Below are 12,695 nucleotides of genomic sequence, written 5' to 3'. Positions count from 1 at the left end.
TATTCAACTCACTTCTTCCAAGGAATAAAAATGACACACAGTTCATTGTTTCCACTTATGTGTTCTAGACATTTGGCTGAAGCATAGAGTGGGGAAAGATCTCAATTTAACAAATTAAAGGAAAGCATTTTGAGTTGGGTTCACAAGAGGAGACCAAATAACACCCCTTCCCCCTCCCCATTTCTGTGGCCATTTATAAGCAGAGTGAAACTCCGTTATTATTATTCCACCCATCCCCTTCAAAGTCATTTCAATCTGACCATGGTAAACAGATGTCCCCTTTGTGTTGGTTGCACCATAAATTTCTCAGAATTGATGAAAAAAAGGCTCTATGGCTTTCGGATGCAATACCTGACCACAGTTATACATATATTAAAACAATCTCTCGCTGCTGTCTGATTTACTGCAGTTTCAGTTCAGTATGATATTACAGACTAACCTCTTTTAAAATGGAAGATTGCTATTAAGGAATTCTTGGGCTAGATTATTTTTGCTTATTTCAGAAAAGCTAGGCATTTGTCTAAACTTGGAATTCTTGACATTAAGATTCTGATAAGCTTTGCTGAAAACACAGTAACCAACTGGAACAAATACACCACCCATTTATAACCATCATTCAGTTCTTTTCTCCAGCAGTTAAGGCAGCACTTAACACATCCTGTCGTTGAAATCATTAAGAAAAAACATGCTATAAAAATTGAGGGGAGTTGACTTAATGACGAAACTGAGCCTATGATCAGCTCTGCCTATGAACGAGCTGATTGTGGACTTCAGGAAGGGTAAGATGAAGGAGCACATACCAATCCTCATAGAGGGATCAGAAGTGGAGAGAGTGAGCAGCTTCAAGTTCCTCGGTGTCAAAATCTCTGAGGACCTAATCTGGTCCCAGCATATCGATGCAATCATAAGGAAGGCAGCTATACTATCTTAGGAATTTGAAGAGATTTGGCAGGTCAGCAAATACACTCAAAAACTTCTATATTTGTACCATGGAGAGCATTCTGACAGGCTGCATCACTGTCTGGTATGGAGGGGCTACTACACAGGACCGAAAGAAGCTGCAGTTGTAAATCTAGTCAACTCCATCTTGGGCACTAGCCCACAGTGTCTCAGAAAGGCAGCATCCATTATTAAGGACATCCAGCACCCAGGGCATGTCCTTTTCTCACTGTTACCATCAGGTAGGAGATACAGATGCCTAAAGGCACACACTCAGTGATTCAGGAACAGCTTCTTCCCCTCTGCCATCTGATTCCTAAATGGACATTGAAGCTTTGGTCACTACCTCAATTTTTTAAAAAAATATAATATTTCTGTTTTTTTTTCACATTTAAAAGAAATCTATTCAATACATTGATTTAATTGTTTATTATTATGTTTTATTTTATTTATTATTGTTGTTGTTTTCTCTCTGCTAGATTATGTATTGCATTGAACTGCTGCTGCAAAGTTAACAAATTCCACTTCACATGCCGGTGATAATAAACCTGATTCTGATTCTGATGTTTGTGTTATTAAATATAGACTGGGAAATCATTGTATTTAGTGCTCGGGGACATTTCTCAAATTTGCCAGTGGAACAAGGTAAATATGATATCTCCAGTAGTACATACATTGCCACAGAAGCAGGGGAGTAGGTCTAACTTTCCTGACTAGGGTACACATGAGAACACCCAAAGTTTGCAAACAAATGTACAGTAACTATAACATGTGTATCTGGAACATTGCCAATGTTTGATATTGCAACAAAGGAATGGAATGTCAGAATGTGTCCAGTGAGGAAGAAAAAGAACAGCAGGGTTATAGGGCTTACATTAGAAGATCTGTGATGAGGAAGTAAATATACTGCAGAAAATTATTTCCTTTGGTTACACTATCCTGCCACAGTTTTCTTAGTTGTTGCATTACGTGGAAAACTAACCTGAGGCTGTGTGGAAAAATTCACTGATCAGCTCCAGAAATCCAAATCAATTTCTATCACTTTTTCCTAAGTTCCACAAAATTGTATCCTTTCCACCATCAAAGACCTTAAGATCTTCTTATGTTCAAAGTAAATTTATTATTTAAGTATATATATGTCACCGTATTCTACCCTGAGAATCAGTTTCTTGTGGGTGTTCACAGCAAATACACAGAAACGCAATAGAATCAGTGTAAAAACTGTGTACAACAAAGATGGACAATCAACCAATGTACAAAAGACAACAAGCTACAAATACAAAGAGAAAAGAAAAACATCAAAATAATAAAAAAAAAATAAGCACTACATATCGAGAATACGAGTTGTCGAGTTCTTGGTTGTGGAATCAGTTGGGTGCTTGGATAAATGAAGTCAAGTGAAGTTAATGCCCTCTAGTTCAAAACCCTGATAGTGGAGGGGTAATAACTGTTCCAGAACCTGATGGTATGGGTCCTGAGGCTCCTGCCTTTTGTAGGTGAGCTGCATAGTGGGGACGGCTTTACCTATGTTAACCGTAAGACCATTGGGCCAAATGGGATAGATGATGATCAAGTATGTATCGAAATATTTGCATTGACATAAGAAATATTCAACCAAGGTAATTTGATTAAAATACTTCACAACTCATACATTACTTACTTAGCTTTCTACACCTCTATGGCATCATAAGCAATCACAGTCCTAATATACGATTTTCACATGCTTTGATTCCTAAGTCTTCATTCTGGCATCTTACATTCTCCTTTAATCACAATATAATTGGATGAGACTCTCTCCCCAAGGCCTTCTATCTCTACTTTATCTTCCTTTAAAAATATTATGCTGAATGCAACCTTTCAGCCATTTGTCATCTTTCCCATTTTCATGACATCTATACTTATATTTTTCTATCATCCTTTTTCTTTCAATATGCTGTACATTAAAGATGCAAGATCAGTGTTGAATTTCTAACTCTGGCAGGCCTGAAATGTTGACTGTACTTTTTTCCATACATGTTGCTGAATTCCTCCAGCATTTTGTGAGCGTTAATTAAATTTATATGCCTACTGCAATGACTGTAATTTTCTTGGGTTTTGCTATTTGGAAGAGATGACATCATTATTGTAGAATTATCATGAACAAGTAGCAAGAAATTGCAAATTGTCTTATTGCGGGCTATCACTGAGTGATGATGTGGTGAATTGAGCTCATGGAATTAAAGCAAACTACAGCAATACTTCAATAATCCTTCATCTGATTGGTTGGAAATCCTGATTGTTCAGCCACTGGTGCACTCATTGATCTGCACTTCATAGACAGTTACTTTCCTTCAACCGTTTGCTTCTCAAAGTAACCAACAAAACCCTAACCACTACAGTTCAGCAACACAATGAACGCTTTGACTGACATGATTTTTTTTGTTATAATTGTTTTCCTGTTAAAAGTGTGTACAGTTATGTTTTTCTTGTAAATGCTGCTTATTTGAGGCTATGTGTCTGATACTGCTCGATGGAAGTTTTTCATTGCAGCTTGCATAAATATACTTTGCACTTGACAATAAACTTGACTTTGAATTTGAGCGTAGGGTCCGTGGTGTAGCTGGAGCTGGGGCTGGATTTGTGAGCTGGGTGTGTAGTGTGAATCAGGAACACCAAGAGTCAGGAGAAGTTTGTGGCCAGAGAGCCAGGGTTTGGAGTACTTGTATATTTCTCACGGGAAAATTTATTTTACCATTGAGAAACATGAAAACAAAAGTGAAATTAAAGTGGTATTTGGGTATTAACAGAGTAACATCCATTAGTTTGGAACATCTGTTAGTCCAGAAGTACTCAAAAATAACCGGATTATTGGAGCTTTACTATAATGTAAATGCTAGAAACCTAAAATAAGAATACTAACTACTAAAATACTCAAATCATACAGCATCTTTGAGAGAAAAAAAATAACCAGTGTTAATGTTTTAGATCAATGACTCACCTTCAGAATCAATCTCAAGGCTTTACTGATTTGAATATTGGAAAGGATAGTCCAGGTAGTTTATAATAACTAATTAGCAGGATAACAAAATGCCATTGTTTGATGCTATGACTCCAGTAATGGCCTGGCAAGTTTACATAATGTGGCACTGAGGCGACCCATTTCCTGGCACATCCGAACCGGCTCACAATTAGATAGCCTACGGGGGTTTGCGAGCACAGAGCTTTGGAGCCTCTGCGCCACGGGGGGCAGGTTGAGGGAGGCTTAAAAGTGAGGCTGAGGATTTCGAAAAAAGTTTTTTCCTTCGACTGCAGTTACCGACTCCGTGTCGTAATTTTAGCGCTGCGTGTAGCACACCGCTACAGCACTGAGCTTTGCTAAACAAGTCTCCAGGTACAATTCTGACTTTGTTCTGAGCTGCATGAGATCAAACCTGGATGTAGCAGAGGATCTGTAATTGATGCCAGTTCATAGAGAGGATATACTAAGTTGCTGATTATCTCTGAACAACTGTTGCTGAAAAATACACAGGGGAGTACATTGGTTGAGGAAACAATTACATTTAAATTATGAGGAGGTTATGGACATGTACTCTTTCAAAACCATTGAGGTGGATTTTGTGACCAATCCAGAAAGGATGCAACAACTTCAGGTAAAGAGACAAAGTGAGAGGACTTTTTTCAGGTAATGCTTCAGCAAAATGGTAAATAATGTACCAACTTTATCTAGACTAATTACAGTTTATTCAAATTTTAAGCAAATGTTTTTTATAACTTTCATAATTTTTTAGATGGAAGATATGCAACTGGGATAACCGATGGATGAGACACTGAGATTTAGAGTAAAAGAGAGAATTCAGAGTTCTAAGTAAATTTATTATCAAAGTATGTATATGTCACCATATACTACATTGAGTTTCATTTTCTTGCAGGCATTCACAGTAAAACAAAGAGATACACTAGAATCAATGAAAGGTACACACAAAGAAAGACTGACAAGCAACCAATATACAAAATAAGACAAACAGTGCAAGTTAAAATAAATAAATAGATAGATAAGCAGCATTGAGAACACAAGTTGTACGGACCTTGAAAGTAAGTCCATAGGTTGTGGTATCAGTTGAGTTGAGGTGAATAAAGTTATCCATGCCAGTTCAGGGACCTGATGTTTGAAGTGTAATAACTGCTAATGGTGGTGTGGGACCTAAGTTTTCCTTATCCTCTTGCTGATGGTAGCAACGAGAAGGGAGCATGGCCTGGATGGTGGGGGTCCTTGATGATGGATACTGCTTTCTTGTGGCAGTGCCTCTTGTAGATGTGCAAGTTGGCAGACTGGGCTGTATCCACCACTTCTTGTAGCCTTTTCCCATTCTTGAGTATTGGTGTTTCCAAACAAGGCAATGATGCCTCCAGTCAGAACACCCTGCACTGTGCATGTATGGAAGTTTGTCGAAGTTGTAGATGACATGCTAAGTCTGCACAAACTTTGAAGGAAGTAGAGGTGTCATACCTTCATGGTAATGGCACTTACACTTGTAATAACCCTCAACACTCAAGCTCATAATAAGATAGAAATCTGAAGCACCCAAGGAAGCCTGTGTGATTATGGAGAAAATGCACATCCTGCATATAGATAGTATCCAAGGTCATGATCAATCACAGGTCTCCAGAGCTGCAAGAAAGCAGCACTAACTACTGCACCACTATCTTAATTCAATACCAGCTGGAATAATAGCACATCTGTTCCAATAGAAATGTTACTATCTTTCTACTACCTTTAACTGTTTTGAGATACTGAAGAAAGACTTCTGTACACAATACTTGAGTACTCTGTTCCAGTTTCCTCCCTCTTTACACCTTTGTCTTTAACAATACTTCCCCAAATGGAAATACAATTCATGATACATATTCCAAGTATTCATTCTTCACATGAAAACATCTGTCTGGATTCTTAATTATGACTTGAATGTCTTTAATTTTCACTTTAATCAACACTATACCTTGGCTTGCTTTTATCCAGGAAATTTACTCATGATTACACAAGCATAATGTCAAACAGGAGGAGAGGTAAGCAACAATCTGGAAAAAAATGAATATATTCGGTATCATAGGGGTTTCTGAGGGTAAATTCTCAGAGGGGTTCACCTAATCAGTTAGTTGACCTGAGTACTTCTGGGAAACCCTGCAAAAACCCAATATTTTAAAGACTTGAGAAACTGAAGGAGAACACCCAAAGAAATTCACTGCAGGAAAGCAGCATAGAAACTTAGAAAAATCAGATTGTTAAATTTCCTTGGAGCTTCTCCGTTTGTCCTTCGGAACTTCAGTTGGATATCTATGGATCAACTAGAGAAACAGTATAGATCTGTTTCTATTGTTTTCCCACACAATGTGGGCAAGAAGGGTGGTAAGGATATTTTGAAGTTGGGGGTGAGGAATATACTGGGTTTGCTGTGAACATGCTATACACAGTAAAAGCAGTTGATTAATAATCAGAATTACATTTAGAGGCTTGTGATTTAAATGTAAGACTCATATAAACAACAGACCATACTGATTTTGTTGTTTTACAGTTTTATCAAGTTATAAGATTCTCAATACATTCACTAATGAATTGTTCCAATTGGGATGCTGTGAGACTAGCTTTTTAACTGTCAAGGGAGACGTTCAGAATCTTTATCATGGCTTGGGCCTCCGTCATTTACATAAAGCCATAATATGCTTGAAAACATTAAAGCCAGTAAGTTTCTTGCCCTGTTCAGAAGTTTAAAATACTCATTTCAAAAGACTCTATCCTGACTTCACAGACAGTTTACACCTCCTCATTGATGTTTTGTTAATAACCAGGATTTAGCATTTTCCTGTCAACTTAAACGATTATTTCTTAAACACAGGTGTCAAAATTCACACTTTTATTCAAAGGACTGGAAGAAGTGGAAATTTCACAGGATTGAGAGTGAGAAATCATTAATTTTTTGAGGCTATTGAGGAAGCTCTGCTATCTAAGAAAGAAGTTCTAAGTCTTTGAAGTAGAAAGCAATGGCAATTCTTTTTCTGCCCAATAGCTTCCTTTCTTTGATATTATTGAGGGTGGCCTGGTAGCTCCTGGCTCTTCCTTCAGACCGCGCCATGCGTTCTTTGATAGAGCATAGACATACTGATTGCTACAAAGTCACTTAATTTTTAAGTGATAGACTCTTGTAGTTAAAATAAAGTTGATGTGTCTGTTACTGGTTTTGCTGCAGTTCATATTTCTGATTCTTATATAATTTTACTGACAAAGTTTAGTCAAGTAAGTGAAATAATCAGATAGGATTAGAGATATTAATGAGCAAAAGGACATTGTGTCATTTGTAGGGACTGCCTCATATTCTATTCAATAATGTGTTTTCCATGTTATTTGATTAAATGCACGTTATTCAATATTTCACTTTTTTTTTAAAGAGAATTACATAAACATATCTGGAGATAAAAGTACTATCAAACAATTAAATAGCTGATTAATTTAGTTTTCATACTATTTGTATAAATCACTTGCAATTTTTGCACTTAAATGAGTAAGATCCAATTAAAAATGCAATGGCAGTGGGATGGGGATCTTGCATTCTGTGACTCAGATATAATCTTTTAAAGCACACCAAGGTCACAAATTACAGTAACAGTTATTATAAATGTAAAATTATTCCCTTTAAAGAATAAAATGAAGCATAAAGTAGTTCACAAAGAACATTCTTTCGAATACCTTTAGTCGGCAACTTCTTGAACATTTGGAGGCTTTTGGCTTTATTGACCCATAATAGTTCTGAAGTCTTAGTGACAAAGACACTGACATCAGTCTAACGAGGAAACCTTGATAGTTTGGCTAATTGCCACATAAATCAGGAAAGAAGGAATGAGAAAGAGCTACTTTTCACACTAAAATAAGACTAAAGGAGTCAGTTATAAACATTTATGGGAGCCCGCACACATAGTGAAGCTTATTATCCTGTCAAATACATGGCAGACATCTCTATTGATACTCCTGATAATAGACCCTTTTCTAAAATGTAGATTTTAACAACTATTCATGTTTTCTTAAGATCAAAAGTAATTGTGTGTGATTGTATAAAACAAGCAAAATCTGAATTAAAATATGGACAAATTGTATTGGTACGCTATATGGTATATCAATTTGCTTGCAACTTATTTGCTATTTACTGAATTGAACATCTAGTTTTAAGATATTTGAACTTTTCACACTGATGTATGATTGAAAAAGCAAATCCTTGTACAGAACTGCAAGGAAAGTTAAAGCCTATGATCCTGTGGAAAAATTTAAAATAAATTCTCTCCCTCCGCTGCAAACAAACATTGGAAGAAAGGTCAAAACATTTTACTTGCTGAGGGTGGTGTGGTCTGTATTATTTAGGGCAAAGCAACTGAAACAAAATAATCAACTAAGGACAAATAACATTTGTAGAAAAGAAACTTTCTGCATTCTCTCAACCACCCCGCCCCCCACTACCCCCCCAGGATCAGTGCGACTCAACGTTGGTCTGATGAATGTTGAAGAACCTGAGATACTAAAAATTATTAGACGCAGGACAAATCAAGTAATATGCTTTCAATTACAAAACTAGTAATGTGTGACATTACAGCAAAAAATTAACACTTCTCATCTTCAAGCTATATTAGAAAACCTGAGAGCTATTCTGTGCTAAAGATGGAAAATGATAAATCTCTTTGAGTGAATTCAGGACAATATTTCAATCTAGATCATAATACTTTTTTAAAGGAAGTATGTAATACCATCGGTTTGCTTACAACTTACAGTATTTGCTGTTTACTAAATAGAATATCTAATTTTATGATATTTAGACTTTTAACATATCTCAATACATGCTATATGTTTCCTTCAAGTGTTTAACTTTCATTTACACACCAGTAAGGTAACATTCACAGACACAGTCACAGAATCTGGGCTAGAGATACAAATGGTTAAAACTCTAGACCTGGATTCTTTGGTCTGGCAACACCCATGTTTCTAGTCTATAGTACAGATCTATACTAAGATCTAAAATTAATTAAAATCTATACTAATCTCAAACCAATTAACTAACTTTTATTAGCTCAGCCAATAATGTTTCTGGCTTCAGATTACAGATGGTTCTCAGAACTCTTACGTGACCTGGGAGGGTCAGTTGAATTTGGTTGGAATTGCTCCATTATTGTCACATACACCAAGGTACAATGAAAAGCTTGTCTTGCATACTGTTCATGCAGATCATTTCATCACACAGTGCATTGAAGCAGTAGAAGGTAAAACAATAACAGAATGCAGAATAAAGAGAACAACACACTGCAGACAAAATGTTTTGCAGATGACTGAGATGCCAGATCACAGTGAGGCAGATTGCGAAGACAAGAGTCTGTCTTATCACATCATGGAACAATTTCATAAGACTATACGAAATAGGAGCGAATTAGGCCATTTGGATCATTGAGTCTGTTCTGCCAGTTATCATGGCTGATTAATTTTTTCTCTCAACCCCATTCTCTTGCCTTCTCCCTATGACTAATCACAAACCCATCAACTTCTGCCTTAATTATACCCAATGACTTGGCCTCCACAACTGCCTGTGGCAAAGAATTCCAAGATTCACCACTCTCTGGCTAAACAAATTCCTCTTCAGCTCCATTCTAAATGGATGTCTCGATATTCGGAAGCTATGCCCTCTGATCCTAGACTCCCCCACCTTAGGAACATCCTCTCTACATCCACTTTATCCAGGCCTTTCAACACTCCATAAGTTTCAATGGGACGCCCCACATTCTTTTAAATTCCAGCGAGTACAGGGTCAGAGTCATCAAATGCTCCCCATACAATAACTCCTTCAGTCCTGGAATCTTTCTCATGATCCTCCTCTGTACCTTTCTTAACAGTGACTTATAAAGCCTCAACATTACGTCCTTGCTTTCATGTTCTAGTCCTTGTGAAATTAGCACCCTCATTGCACATGCCTTCCTCACCTGCAAGTTAAACTTTAGGGAATCCTGCACTAGGACTCCTGTGTCTCTTTGCACCTTGGATTTTTGAACTTTCTGTTTGTTTAGAAAACAGGCTGCACTTTTGTTCCTTCTACCAAAGTGTATGACTATGCACTTCCCGACACTGTATCTCATCTGCCATTTCTTTGCCCATTCTCCCTGATCTGTCAAAGTCCACCCGTAGCCACTCTGCTTCCTTAACACTACCCGCCCCTTCTCCTAACTTTGGCCACACTTGGCCACAAAGCCATCAATTTCATAATCCAAATCATTGACATATAATGTAAAAAGAAGTGCTCCCAACACTGACCCCTGTGGAACACTACTAGTCACCAGCAGCCAATCAGAAAATATTTTCTTTATTTGTACTCTTTATTCCTCTATCCATGTTCGTATCTCTCCTGTAATACCATGGGTTTATCTTGTTAAGCAGAGTCACCTTGTCGAAGGCTTTCTGAAAATCCAAATAAACATCCATTGACTCTCCTTTGTCCAACTTATGTATTATTTCCTCAAAGAATCCCAACAAATTTGTCAGCAAGATTTCCCCTTAAGGAAACCAATTTTGTTATTTGCCTCAAAGTACACCAAAACCTTATCCTTAATTATGGACTCCAACATCTTTCCCATACTGAGGTCAGGCTAACTGGCCTATAATTTCCTTTCTTCTGCCTTCCTCCCTTCTTGAAGTGTAGAGTGACATTCGCAATTTTCCAATCCTCCAGACCTATGCCAGAATCTATGTGCTTATGTATGACAGATTCTGGAAATACTCAGTAAAACGAAGTATGTTGGAAGTACTCAATAGGTCAGGCAGCAATGGGAAGAGAGAGAGAAAGAGGGAGAGAGAGAATCTTTCTTTCATGTCATTGCATTATCACATCATAGAAATGGGCTCTTTGGCCCACTGTATCCGTGCTAACCATTAAATAAGTATATGTTAATCCCACTTACTCTATAGCCTTCTGTGCATTCATAATTCATGTATGTTGCGATGTTTTACATTCCAATCATTCTCTGGGTGAAAATGGGATCCTCATATCTGTCTTATTTTAATCCTAAGCCCGTTCTTTGCTACAACTTTGCCATGGGAAAGAGTTTTTTTTCTTATCTGCACCCCACATAATTTTGAAACCTCAATGAGGTTCCTCTTCTGCAAGGAAAACAAAATCCTCATATCCAATTCATTCTCATAACTGAAATGCTTCATCTTAAGTAACATCCCAAAGAATATCCTTTACATCCACTCCAGTGTAATCACATCCTTCCTATACTGTGAAGACCTGAACTGAGCATAGTATCCAAATGTGCCAAATGATCATTTCTAAACTTGTACTTTAATCTCCCAATGTTTATATCCATTCATCTGACTAATAGAGGTAAGCACCTCATATGTTTTCTTCACCAGCTTAGTTACCTTGCTAAAGATGGCATCATTGAGTGACTTCTTCCAGTACATCCAGAAACAGTTTAATGTCTTCTCTTTCACTTTCAAGGTGCTGGAGTCCTGTCAGTCTGTGATCTGCAGCTTCACTCAAACTGCGGTTCTTCACGGTGGTGGGTTCCCACCGTTGGAGCTCGCCGAGCAGCCTAGTGTTTTCAATATCTTAAGGAGCGGCCTGGAAGATATGCATGTTTGGGGTGCAGCCTTGTGGCTGGCTCTGTGGGCAATCCGATTTCTCGCTGGTATCGCTGACTGAAGCATGGTGGGAGATTGAAACATTGAGGCAACAGTGCACAACTGCTGTCAAAATAAGTAACACTGGAGATTGTAACATCGAAATCGTCAGCTGTTGGCCTCCCCCTTCTGTGGCAGGAGCAATACTCCCTCGTTAGTGACAGCCCGTGGGATGTTGAAGTTTTGGGATGGAGAGTGTTTTTTTTTTTGATGGGCTCTCTGGGGGCTCTTTTGTTGCGTGCATGGTGGGTGGTGGGGGGCTAATGCTCTTGCTGAGGCATGTGGAGGAGGGTTGATGCTTGCTGCTGCTGGTGCATGGGCGGGGGGTCTTTAGAGTGCTAACATTTTTCTATCATTCATTCTTTAGGGTTTAAGAATTTTGGGTCATATACTGTAGACATTCTCTGATATTAAATTGAGCCATTGAAAAATGCCCTCATTTTTAGGGATATGTGCAGTGATCCCTCTGTTCCCTAGTACTTCCTTTGGCCACAAATTTATGTACAATCCTTACTAGTCCTTCCAAAATGCACAAATTTACATGTGTCAAATAAAAATTCTATCTACCATTGCTCTTCTCAACTGACTAATATCATTCTGTCAGCTGTAGTGACTGATTCTTATGTCATCTGCAAACTCCTCTATTCATACCAAACTGTTAATATATATGATAATCAGTAAAGATCCAGCACTAATCTTTGTGGTACATTTTTAATCATAGGCTTCTAATCCCAAAATCCCCCCCCTCCAACAATCTCCTATTACCCAGCCACTTTAGACCAGATTTGACAACTTGGACCTAATTGGATCCAACCTATGGACCACTCTCCCAAACGGTAGTGGTGATGTTTGAATGTTTGTTTATCCAAGACCAATAACTTCCAGAATTCTTTTGTTTCAAAGTATTAAAGCTTTCCTTTATGTTTGCATGACTGTATTTTATGATGTTGTATTAAATGTTTAAACCTTGAGATGAAGTTATCTTTTGAACTGGAATGACCTGAGAGTTTTAACATGTTGCATAACGTGTGGCAGACTCAGAGTTAATTTGATTTGCATGAGGGGGAGGAGAGAG

This window comes from Hypanus sabinus, chromosome 2 (genome assembly GCF_030144855.1).
Source record: "Hypanus sabinus isolate sHypSab1 chromosome 2, sHypSab1.hap1, whole genome shotgun sequence".
NCBI lineage: Eukaryota > Metazoa > Chordata > Chondrichthyes > Myliobatiformes > Dasyatidae > Hypanus > Hypanus sabinus.
Note: the sequence above shows the minus strand (reverse complement) of the source record.